The sequence below is a fragment of the Staurois parvus genome, unplaced genomic scaffold (assembly GCF_062004578.1).
Source record: "Staurois parvus isolate SC_StPar_1 unplaced genomic scaffold, SC_StPar_1.0 ptg000199l, whole genome shotgun sequence".
NCBI classification, from domain to species: domain Eukaryota; kingdom Metazoa; phylum Chordata; class Amphibia; order Anura; family Ranidae; genus Staurois; species Staurois parvus.
In genome coordinates, this window is record NW_028317995.1 from 4,145,129 (window position 1) to 4,161,038 (window position 15,910).

Here is a 15,910-nt window from a genome sequence, read left to right on the forward strand (position 1 = left end):
AGCGCGTGTTTAGTGCGGCAGGAGGTATTGTAACTCCGCGGAGGACACGACTGTCCACCCAAAGTGTGGAGAGACTCACGTTTGTGAAAATGAATCAGGCGTGGATTAGTCTGGATTTCAAACCACCAGTTCCTGACACAACTGACTAAATCCGCCATGAATCATGCCTCAAACATGTGCCACTTTGAGGTCTCCTCACACACTGCTGGTGTGTAGAATTTTTTGACATAGGGTGCTGGCAGATTATGGGCCTCCTATAGCTGCTGCCAGGCCCCTAATCTGCCATAGGCCCCTATATACCGCTTCCTCATGCTGCTGCCAGGTCCAGAGTCTCTCATGCCATGTGCCACTTTCAGGTCTCCTCACACTGCTGGTGTGTTGAATTTTTTGACATAGGGTGCTGGCAGATTATGGGCCTCCCATAGCTGCTGCCAGGCCCCTAATCTGCCATGGGCCCCTATATACCGCCTCCTCATGCTGCTGCCAGGTCCACAGTGTCTCATGCCATGTGCCACTTTCAGGTCTCCTCACACTGCTGGTGTGTTGAATTTTTTGACATAGGGTGCTGGCAGATTATGGGCCTCCTATAGCTGCTGCCAGGCCCCTAATCTGCCATAGGCCCCTATATACCGCTTCCTCATGCTGCTGCCAGGTCCAGAGTCTCTCATGGGTCCCTGTACGGCCTCCCATTGCTGCTGTCTCCATCGCCACACTCTGCCATGTGCCACTTTCAGGTCTCCTCACACACTGCTGGTGTGTAGAATTTTTTGACATAGGGTGCTGGCAGATTATGGGCCTCCCATAGCTGCTGCCAGGCCCCTAATCTGCCATGGGCCCCTATATACCGCCTCCTCATGCTGCTGCCAGGTCCACAGTGTCTCATGCCATGTGCCACTTTCAGGTCTCCTCACACTGCTGGTGTGTTGAATTTTTTGACATAGGGTGCTGGCAGATTACGGGCCTCCCATAGCTGCTGCCAGGCCCCTAATCTGCCATAGGCCCCTATATACCGCCTCCTCATGCTGCTGCCAGGTCCAGAGTCTCTCATGGGTCCCTGTACGGCCTCCCATTGCTGCTGTCTCCATCGCCACACTCTGCCATGTGCCACTTTCAGGTCTCCTCACACACTGCTGGTGTGTAGAATTTTTTGACATAGGGTGCTGGCAGATTATGGGCCTCCCATTGCTGCTGCCAGGCCCCTAATCTGCCATAGGCCCCTATATACCGCTTCCTCATGCTGCTGCCAGGTCCAGAGTCTCTCATGCCATGTGCCACTTTCAGGTCTCCTCACACTGCTGGTGTGTAGAATTTTTTGACATAGGGTGCTGGCAGATTAAGGGCCTCCCATAGCTGCTGCCAGGCCCCTAATCTGCCATGGGCCCCTATATACCGCCTCCTCATGCTGCTGCCAGGTCCAGAGTCTGTCATGGGTCCCTGTACGGCCTCCCATTGCTGCTGTCTCCATCGCCACACTCTGCCATGTGCCACTTTCAGGTCTCCTCACACACTGCTGGTGTGTAGAATTTTTTGACATAGGGTGCTGGCAGATTACGGGCCTCCCATAGCTGCTGCCAGGCCCCTAATCTGCCATAGGCCCCTATATACCGCCTCCTCATGCTGCTGCCAGGTCCAGAGTCTGTCATGGGTCCCTGTACGGCCTCCCATTGCTGCTGTCTCCATCGCCACACTCTGCCATGTGCCACTTTCAGGTCTCCTCACACTGCTGGTGTGTTGAATTTTTTGACATAGGGTGCTGGCAGATTATGGGCCTCCTATAGCTGCTGCCAGGCCCCTAATCTGCCATAGGCCCCTATATACCGCTTCCTCATGCTGCTGCCAGGTCCAGAGTCTCTCATGCCATGTGCCACTTTCAGGTCTCCTCACACTGCTGGTGTGTAGAATTTTTTTGACATAGGGTGCTGGCAGATTAAGGGCCTCCCATAGCTGCTGCCAGGCCCCTAATCTGCCATGGGCCCCTATATACCACCTCCTCATGCTGCTGCCAGGTCCAGAGTCTGTCATGGGTCCCTGTACGGCCTCCCATTGCTGCTGTCTCCATCGCCACACTCTGCCATGTGCCACTTTCAGGTCTCCTCACACACTGCTGGTGTGTAGAATTTTTTGACATAGGGTGCTGGCAGATTAAGGGCCTCCCATAGCTGCTGCCAGGCCCCTAATCTGCCATAGGCCCCTATATACCGCCTCCTCATGCTGCTGCCAGGTCCAGAGTCTGTCATGGGTCCCTGTACGGCCTCCCATTGCTGCTGTCTCCATCGCCACACTCTGCCATGTGCCACTTTCAGGTCTCCTCACACTGCTGGTGTGTTGAATTTTTTGACATAGGGTGCTGGCAGATTATGGGCCTCCTATAGCTGCTGCCAGGCCCCTAATCTGCCATAGGCCCCTATATACCGCTTCCTCATGCTGCTGCCAGGTCCAGAGTCTCTCATGCCATGTGCCACTTTCAGGTCTCCTCACACTGCTGGTGTGTAGAATTTTTTTGACATAGGGTGCTGGCAGATTAAGGGCCTCCCATAGCTGCTGCCAGGCCCCTAATCTGCCATGGGCCCCTATATACCGCCTCCTCATGCTGCTGCCAGGTCCAGAGTCTGTCATGGGTCCCTGTACGGCCTCCCATTGCTGCTGTCTCCATCGCCACACTCTGCCATGTGCCACTTTCAGGTCTCCTCACACACTGCTGGTGTGTAGAATTTTTTGACATAGGGTGCTGGCAGATTAAGGGCCTCCCATAGCTGCTGCCAGGCCCCTAATCTGCCATAGGCCCCTATATACCGCCTCCTCATGCTGCTGCCAGGTCCAGAGTCTGTCATGGGTCCCTGTACGGCCTCCCATTGCTGCTGTCTCCATCGCCACACTCTGCCATGTGCCACTTTCAGGTCTCCTCACACACTGCTGGTGTGTAGAATTTTTTGACATAGGGTGCTGGCAGATTAAGGGCCTCCCATAGCTGCTGCCAGGCCCCTAATCTGCCATAGGCCCCTATATACCGCCTCCTCATGCTGCTGCCAGGTCCAGAGTCTGTCATGGGTCCCTGTACGGCCTCCCATTGCTGCTGTCTCCATCGCCACACTCTGCCATGTGCCACTTTCAGGTCTCCTCACACACTGCTGGTGTGTAGAATTTTTTGACATAGGGTGCTGGCAGATTACGGGCCTCCCATAGCTGCTGCCAGGCCCCTAATCTGCCATAGGCCCCTATATACCGCCTCCTCATGCTGCTGCCAGGTCCAGAGTCTGTCATGGGTCCTTGTACGGCCTCCCATTGCTGCTGTCTCCATCGCCACACTCTGCCATGTGCCACTTTCAGGTCTCCTCACACACTGCTGGTGTGTAGAATTTTTTGACATAGGGTGCTGGCAGATTACGGGCCTCCCATAGCTGCTGCCAGGCCCCTAATCTGCCATGGGCCCCTATACCGACTCCTCATGCTGTGACGTTGCAACAAGGTGGAATTCAACCCTACATATGTTAGACCGCCTTTACGAACAGCAAAAGGCCATCACAGATTTCCTGATGTTAAAAGCGGATAAAGGTATTCCCTGTGTAACTTAGATGTCAGCCATTGGCAGCTCATGCGTGACACCTGCGCTTGCTCAGGCCCTTTGAGGAGGCCACGCTATTCGTGAGTCGGCAGGACTATGGGATGAACGACGTCATTCCTCTGTTGCACGTCCTGGAACAAATGCTGTTAACAATGGCTGGTCAGGGTGCGGTAGACGTGGCGCACAGATCTCAACGCCACATGACCCCTGTGGGGGCAGGACAGGAAGAAGAGGAGGAGGTAGAGGAGGACATTGGTGCTCAGGAATTATTGAGTGAAATGGGTGGTTTTTCCACTCAGCGGACAGGAGTGGAGGAGCAGGAGCATCTGGTAGAGGAGGAGGAGGAGGAGGAGACAGAGGACCCAGACGCACCGTGGCAGTATGCTGTGGAGATGGAGGCAGGGAGTCCCTCGCATTCCTTGGCACAAATGGCCCATAGCATGCTCGGTTGCTTGCGTAGCGACAGCCGAATAATAACCATCAGACAGAGGGATGACTTTTGGCTGTCCACCTTGTTGGACCCTCGCTACCGTTCCAAAATGGTGGCCTTTTTCACACCTGCTGAGAGGGAGGCCAAAATAACGTACTATAAAAACCACCTATGTAGTCAGCTGGTCTCTGCCTGTCTGCGCCAACGTCCATCCTCAGACACTGTGGGCCCTGTGCGCTCGCGTTCCGCTGCCATGGCAGCAGGGGAGGGGTGGGGTGGTAGGAGCAGTGGCAGCTCCACCAGCAGCGGCTGCCTCAGTCTGCAGTCGATGATGAGTAGCTTTCTTCACCAGCGCAGTGAGGAAACTACTAACCAGCCGCAGCAGCAGCAGCAGCAGCAGCAGCAGCATCAGGTGGACCTGGAGCAGGACCTCAAACAACAGGCTTAGGCCTACTTGGACAGCACCCTGCCAACCGAGGTAGACAATCCCCTTGACTACTGGGCAACGAAACTTGACCTTTGGCCCCAACTAGCTGAATTTGCCCTTGAAAGGCTGTCATGCCCGGCCAGTAGCGTGGCATCGGAGCGCGTGTTTAGTGCGGCAGGAGGTATTGCAACTCCGCGGAGGACACGACTGTCCACCCAAAGTGTGGAGAGACTGACGTTTGTGAAAATGAATCAGGCGTGGATTAGTCTGGATTTCAAACCACCAGTTCCTGACACAACTGACTAAATCCGCCATGAATCATGCCCCAAACATGTGCCACTTTCAGGTCTCCTCACACTGCTGGTGTGTTCCATTTTTTGTCATAGGGTGCTGGCAGATTACGGGCCTCCCATAGCTGCTGCCAGGCCCCTAATCTGCCATGGGCCCCTATACCGCCTCCTCATGCTGCTGCCAAGTCCAGAGTCTCTCATGGGTCCCTGTACGGCCTCCCATTGCTGCTGTCTCCATCGCCACACTCTGCCATGTGCCACTTTCAGGTCTCCTCACACTGCTGGTGTATTACATTTTTTGTCATAGGGTGCTGGCAGATTACGGGCCTCCCATAGCTGCTGCCAGGCCCCTAATCTGCCATGGGCCCCTATACCGCCTCCTCATGCTGCTGCCAGGTCCAGAGTCTCTCATGGGTCCCTGTACGGCCTCCCATTGCTGCTGTCTCCATCGCCACACTCTGCCATGTGCCACTTTCAGGTCTCCTCACACTGCTGGTGGGTTCCATTTTTTGTCATAGGGTGCTGGCAGATTACGGGCCTCCCATAGCTGCTGCCAGGCCCCTAATCTGCCATGGGCCCCCGTACCGACTCCTCATGCTGCTGCCAGGCCCGTAATCTGTCATGGGCCCCTGTTGTCGCTTGTTGGCATATTCCGCTCGTTCAGATGCTCCTTCTCCTGCTACTCCTCTTCACGGATTCCGTCAGCAGTCTTTCTTGGAATCCGTTTCCAAGAGACAACAGTTTGCGAGCACGCACCAGACGGTGCAGAAACTGAACGTCCTCCTGTCCAAGTTGCTGCTGCCAGGCTCGTAATCTGTCATGCGCCCCTGTACCGCCTCCTCATGCTGCTGCCAGGTCCAGAGTGTGTCATGGGCCCCCGTACCGACTCCAAATGCTGCTGCCAGGCCCGTAATCTGTCATGGGCCCCTGTACCGCCTCCCCATGCTGCTGCCAGGTCCAGATTGTGTCATGGGTCCCTGTACGGCCTCCCATTGCTGCTGCCAGGCCTGTAATCTGCCATGGGCCCCCCTACCGACTCCTCATGCTGCTGCCAGGCCCGTAATCTGCCATGGGCCCCTGTACCGCCTCCTCATGCTGCTGCCAGGTCCAGAGTGTGTCATGGGTCCCTGTACGGCCTCCCATTGCTGCTGTCTCTATCGCCACACTCTGCCATGTGCCACTTTCAGGTCTCCTCACACTGCTGGTGGTTTCCATTTTTGTCATAGGGTGCTGCATGGCCTCCCATTGCTGCTGCCTCCACCGCCACACTGTGGCTCCACACTCTGGTTTTGGCCCCGTGACTGGCCAAATGAGTGAAGTGTGCGGTGATTCTAAGATCGACGGCACTCATCTGCATGTCATACTGCCTGACAGTATTATATCTCTTCCCCAGCAGACTCCAAGGGCATTTAAATTAAAGGTACAGTGTTCAGCACTAATATTAAGTCTCTCTGAAGCCTAGAAACACCCTTTTTTAAGTTAAATTCACAGCGAATATATTCGACTCGAATCGAAATTTTTCTACGAATTCGCCGAATCAGTCGAATCGAATTTTTGAATACTTCGCTCATCTCTAATTACTTCCCATACTCCTTTTCCATTTCCACTCGAGTCTCCTTCTTTTCTTTTCTTTCTCCCTTTAGCAACCCTTTTTCTCATATTCTAAATAGCAATATTTTTTACAAGGATCAGAACACTCCTAGATGTACAAGTGTGATAATACTTTAGAAAACTAACCCACGATTTTTGGATACGGATATAGCAGACATCTGTGCCTTGAGATAATACGTTTGTCTTGCACCTCATAGTCTTGATGCTTGAGCTCTCTCTACATAGAGACTACTGTATACCATATTTATCGAAAATTTACAGATGGTAAATAGTACTATGGTTATACTTTTTGCATATGCTTTATTGTGGGAATTGGATGCATGTTGATCTAAAATCTATTCTAACGTCCTATTCCCGTCTGCGATACGGGAGAACATATATGAAGATGTGCACGGACTGCGATCCGTATCTGTCTATGATCTGTTTTGTCTTTCTTACTTCAATAAAACTTTTTTGGAAAAAAAAAAAAAAAATACATATTTCATCATTATTCTCATACAAAAACCATTATCCAAACCATTAATTACATTTCTTGCTATCTTTTATTCCCAATACCTCCCCCTCCCTCCTCAAATACCCTCCCTCCCCACTAATAAACCCTCCCACTCTGCATTATTCCATTACCTCTTTTCCTAAATAGTATATATAGATACTTCCTCCTCTTTCTCACTACTACTTCATATATCTCACCACATAATCTTCCCATTTTCTCCACTTCTTATAGAATAGCCCCATCTTGTCTTCCTGCGTATAATACAATTTCTCCATCCTACATATCTGATTCGTTCTCTCTACCCAATCCTCCTCCCTCGGCGCCTCTGGTCTATGCCAAAACCTAGGAATCAGACCCTTTGCCGCATTCAGGTAGTGCCATACACCCGAGTCCTTATATTTATTTACTGATAAATCTGTACTATGTAGTAGACACACCTCTGGGTCCAATCCTATCTTTATCCCAGAGATTGTCTCGATTAATTGAACCATTTTCTCCCAGAAACCTTGGATCTTTGGGCACTCCCACCATATATGATATAACGTACCTATCTTTCCACACCCCCTCCAACACTCTGGTGTATTTTCCCCACTCATCCTATGCTCAACGTTCAGTGCAATGTGACATCTTGTTAAACACTTATAATTTACCTCCACCTCTCTCATACTTATATTCTCATGTGTTAGTTTATATATTTTCCTTTGTTTATCTTCATCTATCTCTATTTCCAAATCTCTTTCCCATTTTGCTATATACATTGGCTTTGTGTGTGTGTCTAACTCAGTGAGAATCTTATAAACTTTTGCCGTGCCCCGTTTCCCATCTCCTCGTGCTTCCAACAACCTCTCAAACAGATTCCAATCCTTTCTCAGTCTCAAAGGTTTCGGAATGTTTCTAACAAAGTGTTTTAATTGGTGGTATCTCCACTCATCTATTTTAATAAAAAGTTCCCTTTTATCTTTTTCCAAGTCCTTAAGTGTTCTTGTCCTGTCCATCCATAATATCTCTCAATTGAATATCCTCTTTTTTTAACCATTTTCCTATGCTCTCCTCCCTACCTGGAGGGAAATAGTCCGTGTTCCTCAGTGATATTAGTTGTGAGTTAAAATCCCATTTCATAAGTTTATGCAATTTATCCCAAACCTTTAAAACATTCAATGTAAAAACACTCGTGGTATCTTTTAAACCTCTATATTGTGCTGGTACCCATATAGTTTTACTCAAGATAGTTCCACTTAATTCATTCTCCATCTTAACCCACCTTTTCCCCTCTGAGTTATGTGTCCAGTCATAGATTCTCGCTAGAACTACTGCTCTATAGTACCTCTTGATATCTGGCACTCCCAATCCTCCCTTCTCCTTATTTCTACTCAACAAGTCATATGATATTCTAGATTTTTTATTTTTTCATATATATCTTGTTAACATCTTTTTTATTACTTTAAAAAATACCTCTGGGATTTTGACTGGAATCATCTGAAATTTATACAGGATTTTTGGTACAATTACCATTTTTATCAGGTTTATACTCCCTATCCAAGACGGATTGCCTCTTCCAATTTCCTTAATTCCTCCTTGATCTCATTTAAGAGTGGGATATAATTTAATTTATACAAGTTCGTATATGAAGCAGCAATTTTAACCCCTAGATACTTTATCTCTCTATTTTTCCATATAAAAGGGAATTCTTTTTGTATTTTTTCTTTTTCGCTATTTGGAAGATTTACGTTTAAAATCTCAGTTTTTGTTGGGTTGATTTTTAGATGTGATAACTCCCCATAGTCCTTTAAGCTCTTCATTAAATTTGGGAGTGTTATCCTAGGATTTCCCACATAGAACAACAGGTCATCCGCAAAGGCTGCCACTTTATGTTCGTCTCCTCCTATCTGCACTCCTTTTATGTCTATATTCTTCCTAATTGTTGCCAGTAAAGGTTCCAACGACAGTACATACAGCAATGGGGACAGTGGACATCCTTGTCTAGTTCCATTTGACATTCCTATAGGTTCCGTCCTCTCTCCATTAACCTTGATAACCGCGGAAGGTTCTCTATACAACTTTCCTATCCACTCTTTCATTCTTGCTCCCAATCCTAAAGTCTCCAGAGTGTCCATCATAAAGCTCCAGTTTACTCTATCAAATGCCTTTTCAGCATTGATCGAAAGCACTACTACCAGAGTTTTCCCCTTCCTAGCTTTCTGGATAAGCAACAGAGTTCTCAACCCATTGTCTCTACCCTCCCTCCCTGGAACAAATCCCACCGGATCCCCCTGGATCCATTCTGGCATTAAGTCTTTTAGCCTATTTGCTAGAACCTTTGCATATAGCTTAGTGTCTATGTTCAAAAGTGATATTGGTCTATAGCTAGAGCATTGAGAAACATCCTTCCCCTCCTTTTGAATAAGCACCACATGGGCCTGTAAAGATTCTCGTCTCATCTCCATCTCTCCTCCCAGGGCATTCATATATTTCTCCAATTTAGGTAGTAACAAGTCACTATATTTTTTATAGTACCTCACTGTATATCCATCTGGGCCTGGGCTTTTCCCCATTATGGTACTTTTTAATGCACTTTTTATTTCTTCCTGCGTAATTTCCAAATCAAGGGAATTCAATTGATCCTCACTTAGCTTCGGTAGTCCTGCGTTATTTAAATATACCCTTCTTTTTTCTCTACTCTCGTTTCCACTTATATTTACTGGATCTTGGGAGGCAATATTATACAGCTTGCTATAGTATTCTTTGAACACCTTAGTGATCTCTTTGGTAGAATAAACCATTTCTCCCTTGGGGTTTCTTATTTTTTCTATATAGTTCCTATTTTTCTTTTCCCTCAAGGCTCTCATTAAATATTTTCCTGGTCTATCTCCCCATCTATACCTCTCACTTGCTACTTTATTAAAAACTCTTCTCTTCTCCTCCTCCATCAATAACCCTAGTTCTTCTTTCTTTTTTACTACCTTCTGTCTTATCTCTTCTGTTCTTTTATTTTTATGTATCTACTCCAAATCACATATTTCTTTTAACAGCCCAGTAAGTTTCTCTCTTCTTTCCCTTTTCTTTTTTGCCCCGGAAGCAATCAATATACCTTTTATGTAGGCCTTGTGGGACTCCCACACTGTAGCCACTGACACCTCCCCTGTCTCATTCTCCTGAAAAAATCTTTCGATTTCTTCTCTAATTTTCTGATCAACCTCCTGGTCCAGAAGAAGAGCTTCATTCAACTTCCATCCTATCCCCCCGGTCGATCGTCTCCCCCACCTCACTTTCAATGTAACAGGGGCATGATCTGAGAGAGACGTCGCTCCTATTTCTATTTTATCCACCATTTCTATGAGTTGATGATCTACCAATATATAGTCCAATCTGGAATACATCTCGTGTGCATTAGAGAAGAAGGTATAGTCTGTCTCTTTTCCATGTATCACTCTCCAAATATCCACCAGTTGACACTCATGTATCACCCCCTTCAAAATTTTCAGAGCTCTACCTCCCTCTCGCTGCACAGCAGAGGTCGTGTCCATTTGTGGGGCCATACAAAAATTCAAATCCCCTGCCACTATCAAACGTCCCTCCTTGAAGGCCATCAGTTTTCTCAAGACTCCCTTCAGATATACCTCTGGTCTCTTATTTGGGCAATAGATATTCACGATTGTACATTTCTGTTCTTGTAATCTACCCTTCAAAAACAAAAATCTCCCCTCAGGATCTATTTCTCTCTCCTCAATCTCCAACCTTATGTTTTTTGCAAACCCTATTGCTACTCCCTTAGCTCTCTTGATTGGGGAATCAGAATAAAACCATGTTGGGTAATTTCTCGAGTACAACTTTACATTTGACTTAATCTCAAGGTGTGTCTCCTGCAAAAAAACCACCGAAGCCTCTCTATGCTGCAGCTCCTTGAGTAATTTAAATCTCTTCCCAGGGCAGTTCAATCCCTTTACATTATATGTTATAAATCGTAAATGTTCCATACGTCTTGTATCGTTATTTTTTTTCCCCCTTGTATCGTGCAGAGTATTGTCCCTAAACCCCCCCCCCAACCCACTCATCTTTCTAAGCGTATCCCTCCCCCCCTCTCCTAATGATCCCCTCCCCCCTCCCCCCCCTTCCATCCGCCCCCCCTCCCCCCCTCCTTTTTAGGCCTTCAATTTGCCTATCAATCATCTGTGGAGATAAGTCCACCTTTGATTTTTTAAACCTTGGGGTTGAACTCCTCCCATGAACGGCCTTCGCTCCCTCCAACCACCCCCAATTACCCTCGTTCTATTTATTTCTTTTAACTTTAATGGTGCGTTTGAGAGAGAAAAAGAGGAACACGCGTAAAGGAAAAAAAAAATGTATACCACGTAATCCCCTCTATCTCCTCCCTATCTCCCCCCTGCCAACTGTCTGCCATTCCTCCTTTCCCCCAATACCTATTTCTCCCTCTGTTTCCCACCCAGTAATCCTTATTCTATGCAATTCCAGTCTATCGCAGAAGTCTCTCAAGTCCTCAGGAAATCTCAAATATGCTGTAACACCATTCTTCCATCCGATTAAACACTCTGGGTTGCCCCATCTATATTGTACATTCTGTTCTCTCATCTGCTCTAACAGGGGTTTCAAGGATCTCCTTCTCCACAATGTCTCATACGATAAGTCCGCAAAAATCTGAATATTTATATCTCCATACTTAATAGTTGTTCTTCCTTTAGTCCTTCTCCAAATCTCTTCCTTATCCCCATACTTGTACAACTGAACAATCACATCTCTTGGTTTTTCCTTCTCATTTCCTTGGTGAAACTTTCCTGTTCTATATACTCCATCCAATTTAATTACCTCTGTTTCAGGTCTGTCCATAATGGAGTTTAACATTTTACAGACTATTTCTTGCAGTTCTCCCCCTTTCAGGATTTCTGGGATTCCTCTTATCCTCAGGTTGCTTCTCCTATTCCTGTTCTCTTGTACTTCTATTTTATACAGCAATTGTTTCTGCGTATTCCTCATCATAGCGGACCTTTTTTCTAAGTCTGTAATGAATTGGGTATGTTTATTAATTTTTCCCTCCATTTCTTCCATTCTCAATAGCAGGTGCCCTAGATCCTGTCGTATGTGTAGCAGGCTCCTTGTACAAGAGGATTCAGAAGGAATCAAACGTTCAGCAGTCGGTCCTTCCTCTCTCTCCCCTATTTGTAAAACCTGGGCATTCTGCCAAGTTCATGACTCATCCACTACACAGCAAAGAATGCTGGGAAGGGGAGGAAGCAGGAAGTGAAGGGGAGAACAGAGAGACACGAGGCTGGAGAAAAGACAGGGACACGTGGAGCCCGTCCAAGCAGAGGAGGAGGCACTACAGCACCCAGGGCGGATAGAGGGACCCTGCTGTGTGTTCAGAGTCTGGTGACCTGTCCCACTGGAGAGAGTAGGACACACCATTTACACTTTGCATATAGACTGGGACATCCGCACCCCACTGCTGGGATCTCACCCATCCGGGGCCCTGTGCAAACCACAGATCCCCCTGCCTGCTTTGTCCCTCACCACCAGTGTAATTGAGACTGTCTGCCCCGGGGACTGACACATACTGGGAGATTGCATCCTGCGACTGCCCCTGGTCTTGGGGTGCTTTGTGTTGCTTTTAGACACTGAGATTGGACCCTCTCAGCCCAGAAACCTAGTGAAACCTGATGTAACCCACACCAGCTGAAACTCCAAAGAAGCCTTCAGCTGCTATTTACTTTATTGTAAGGACTAAACGTGCACCAACTAGAGCTCCACCGTTACAAGGACTGAAGTGGGGGAATCTGGCTTAGTAGCTTTATTAGAGGTACCTCTTTATTGCATTCTGTTCTGACTCTGAGGTGATTTTTGGCTAACGCCCCTCAGAAACAGAATCATACACCGGTGTGGGTAATACATTTAATTGATAGAGCATGAGTAAGTTTATTTGTTTGATATCAGTTGTATTCTGCTTAAAGTGCAACTCTGCCATCCGGAGATTTTTGGCTGTGAAGCCCTCTAGTGGCAGACCAAATTTACTGCATTGCATAAAAGAAGAAAAGTAAGTTTGAAGTTGAAAGGGGAACCCCACCCCTCTACACTGCATTTCATTCTCCATAAAATTGTTCTTGTTTCGTTTAACCCTGTGTCAGCAAATTTCTTGGCGGGGTATTTGCTATTTATTACCAGTTGTGCCAGAGGGATTGGGTTTGCTTAGGGTTGGATCTATTGAGCGCAGGACCCATAATATATTCCAGCTTGTCCCAAGGGACATATGTTTGTCATTTCTTGCTTTAAAGTTTTTTCCAGATTTTTAAACATTTCGGCTATCTCTCTTTTATTCGGTACTTGTAAATCTTTTTCAAGATCTTTCCTCTCTGGATTTTCTATCATCTGTTACCCTTTTTCATTTCCACCATAGGACCTTTCTGGAGTCGCATTCCCCTGGGAAGTATATTTTTTAATTGTACCCGTCTGGGACCCTTTAAGCCCGCTTCCTTTAGCGCTTTTATTCTTCATATCTTCTGTGCAGGCTATTCTCTTTAACCAGAGGGAAACTTTAGGTTGTATATTGGGGTATTGGTATTAGTCAGATCTTTATCAATTTAACACTTCTTTTCTTTTCCCACGTCTCTTCTAAAACCACTTAACCTTTTCTTTCTCTTTCCCTCTTCTTCCTTTTTCCACACTCCAGATCCCCTGGGGATCCCCTTCTCTCTTTTATAGACAATTTAAAGTTATTTCCCACAGTCCAGGACACTATACATTTATATTTCACTTTTATCTTGTGGCTTCTTCACTCACCCTCTTTCACTCACTCTCCATGTGAGTCGGCCCAAGTCCACAGCCTTCCGCTTGTTTCTCCTGGATTGTGTCTCAGGGGGATTCCTACAGGGTCTTCTGTGGCCTGTGGGTATGTGTCCTACTTTTGCTCTGGTGTGCGGCAGGTTTAGGGATTGGTCCAGCATCTCCCCTCTCCTTTCTGGGCACCGGCCGGCTTCTCTCCTTCCCAGTGCTCCTTTGCGGCCACCTGCGTGATCACGCCGCACTGCTCCGTCTCCCCGGTAACCCGACAGCTGATCTCGGGTCACCGCGACAGAATCACCTCCCGGAGCTCGGTGCCTGCTCTCGCTCTCCTCTCCCTTCACAGCACCGGCATCTCCCAGTTGGAGACCTCCTCACACAGGTAGGGCTCCGCACACCATACCATGAGGTCCTCGGGGTGGTCAGCTCGGAGGTTACCGGAGAGCACTCACATCGTGCTCTCCGACGCCGCCATGTTTAGGCTCCGCCCCTTTGTATTTGGGGACTTTTCTTCTTAATATTGATGTTTTTTTTTAATATTGGTGTTGGTGGAGGAACATTGGTTTATGATTTAGATGAAACTTTTCTTAATATTGATGTTTTGGTATACACTTATGTTTGTGATAAGGTTTTCAAGAGGTGCTTAGGGTTAGTAGTAGGATTAGTAGTAGGGAGACGCTGTACTATATATTTATTTTAGAATTTGTGACACATTAATGAGTGTGTGGAGAGTGTGACTTCAAATTGGGGTTGCTGGGGTTTTTTTGGTTGCTCGTAGGATTAATACACATATATAATGCTTTAATTGCATATTTTGCACTTTTTTCACCAAAGTTATCAATCTAGTTACAATAATAGTTAAGTCAACCCTCTACCAGGCATGTCAAACTGGTGTTTTATGGTTCACATGCAGCTTTTTACCTCTTCAAGACAATAAGTGGTTTAAGCCCTGGTTCACACTGATGTGGTGTGGAATTGCCAGCGTTTCAATGCAAATTCTGCTCCACATCAGAATCGCACCCTGTTCATGCGAACCACTGCGGGTGTGTATGTTAAGTTAACAACATCCCGAAAGCAGTCCGCAAAACGCAGTGCGATGTGCAGAATCAAATCGCATAGGTGTGAATACCCATGCGATCCGATTTTAGTGCGGACCCAAAAAAGGGTCCTGCACATTTTTGGTGTGGATGTAGTGCATATAGAGCCATACAAAATGTATGGCTCCAATCGCACCGCACACAAATCGCATGTGATTTGCACAGGAATGTAGTGAGATTCCTGTGCGAATCACATGCAATATACCACACCGCATGTATGTGAACCCAGGCTAAAGGATAAGTTCACCTTTAGTAAAAAAATGTAATATATTCACAAGAAATAAGGAACAACTTCCTTCTATGAACACATGGGCTGACAGCAACTATATTGTCAGTGTGTGTTGGAAGTATTATAAAGAGCTGACAATTCTGTGTGGGGGAAATGGAATGCTTTCACTATGTAACCACATTCAGAGACTGCTTATATGGCCTCATGCACACAGGCCACTTACTGCTTCCAAACGGCCCTCCATGTTATCCTATGTGTCCGTGCACACATAGACTTTTAGAAGCTTTTAGTAGCAGTAGTGTTTACCAGTAGAAACAAATCCAGGGACAGTACATCCAGGGGCATCAGTGTTTTGGTAGAAAAAAATGCTTGACACATGGAAAAACATCTAAATGCGTGTTAAAGCTAGGCGCGTTTAGGGCTGGAGCGTTAATTCATTTTAATGGCCTGAATAAATGACTATTCTGGCCAATTAAATGCATTGACGTCCAAGCACTTGATGTTTGTAAACGTGCCTAAATGCTTGTAAAAGCGTTAGAAAAGCGTTTCTAACACGTCCTGTGTGCATGAGGCCTATATGTGTACATTGTAGAGGCTTTACACAAAGTTACATCTGCAGTTAAATCATTAGTTGGTTGTTTAGTGATAGTTATAACTATTGTGTCCGGTCATTCCATGGATGTGCTGCCACCTACTGATAACATGAAGAAGGGATATTCTACTTCTTGTTACAGGAAAGATATATTCTCCATCAGTGTGTGTCTTGCACAGTAATACACGGCAGTGTCTTCTATTTTCATGTTGTCCGTTTTCAGAGTCAGCTTGTTATTGTTATTATCGCTGGTGGTTGTGAATCTCCCTTTAACAGCATCATTATAGCCTGTATCCCCACCACTATAAATATAACACAACCATTGTAACTTTCCATCAGAGAACTGTCTGAACCAGTACATAATGTTGCCACCAAAGGTGAATCCTCCTGAAG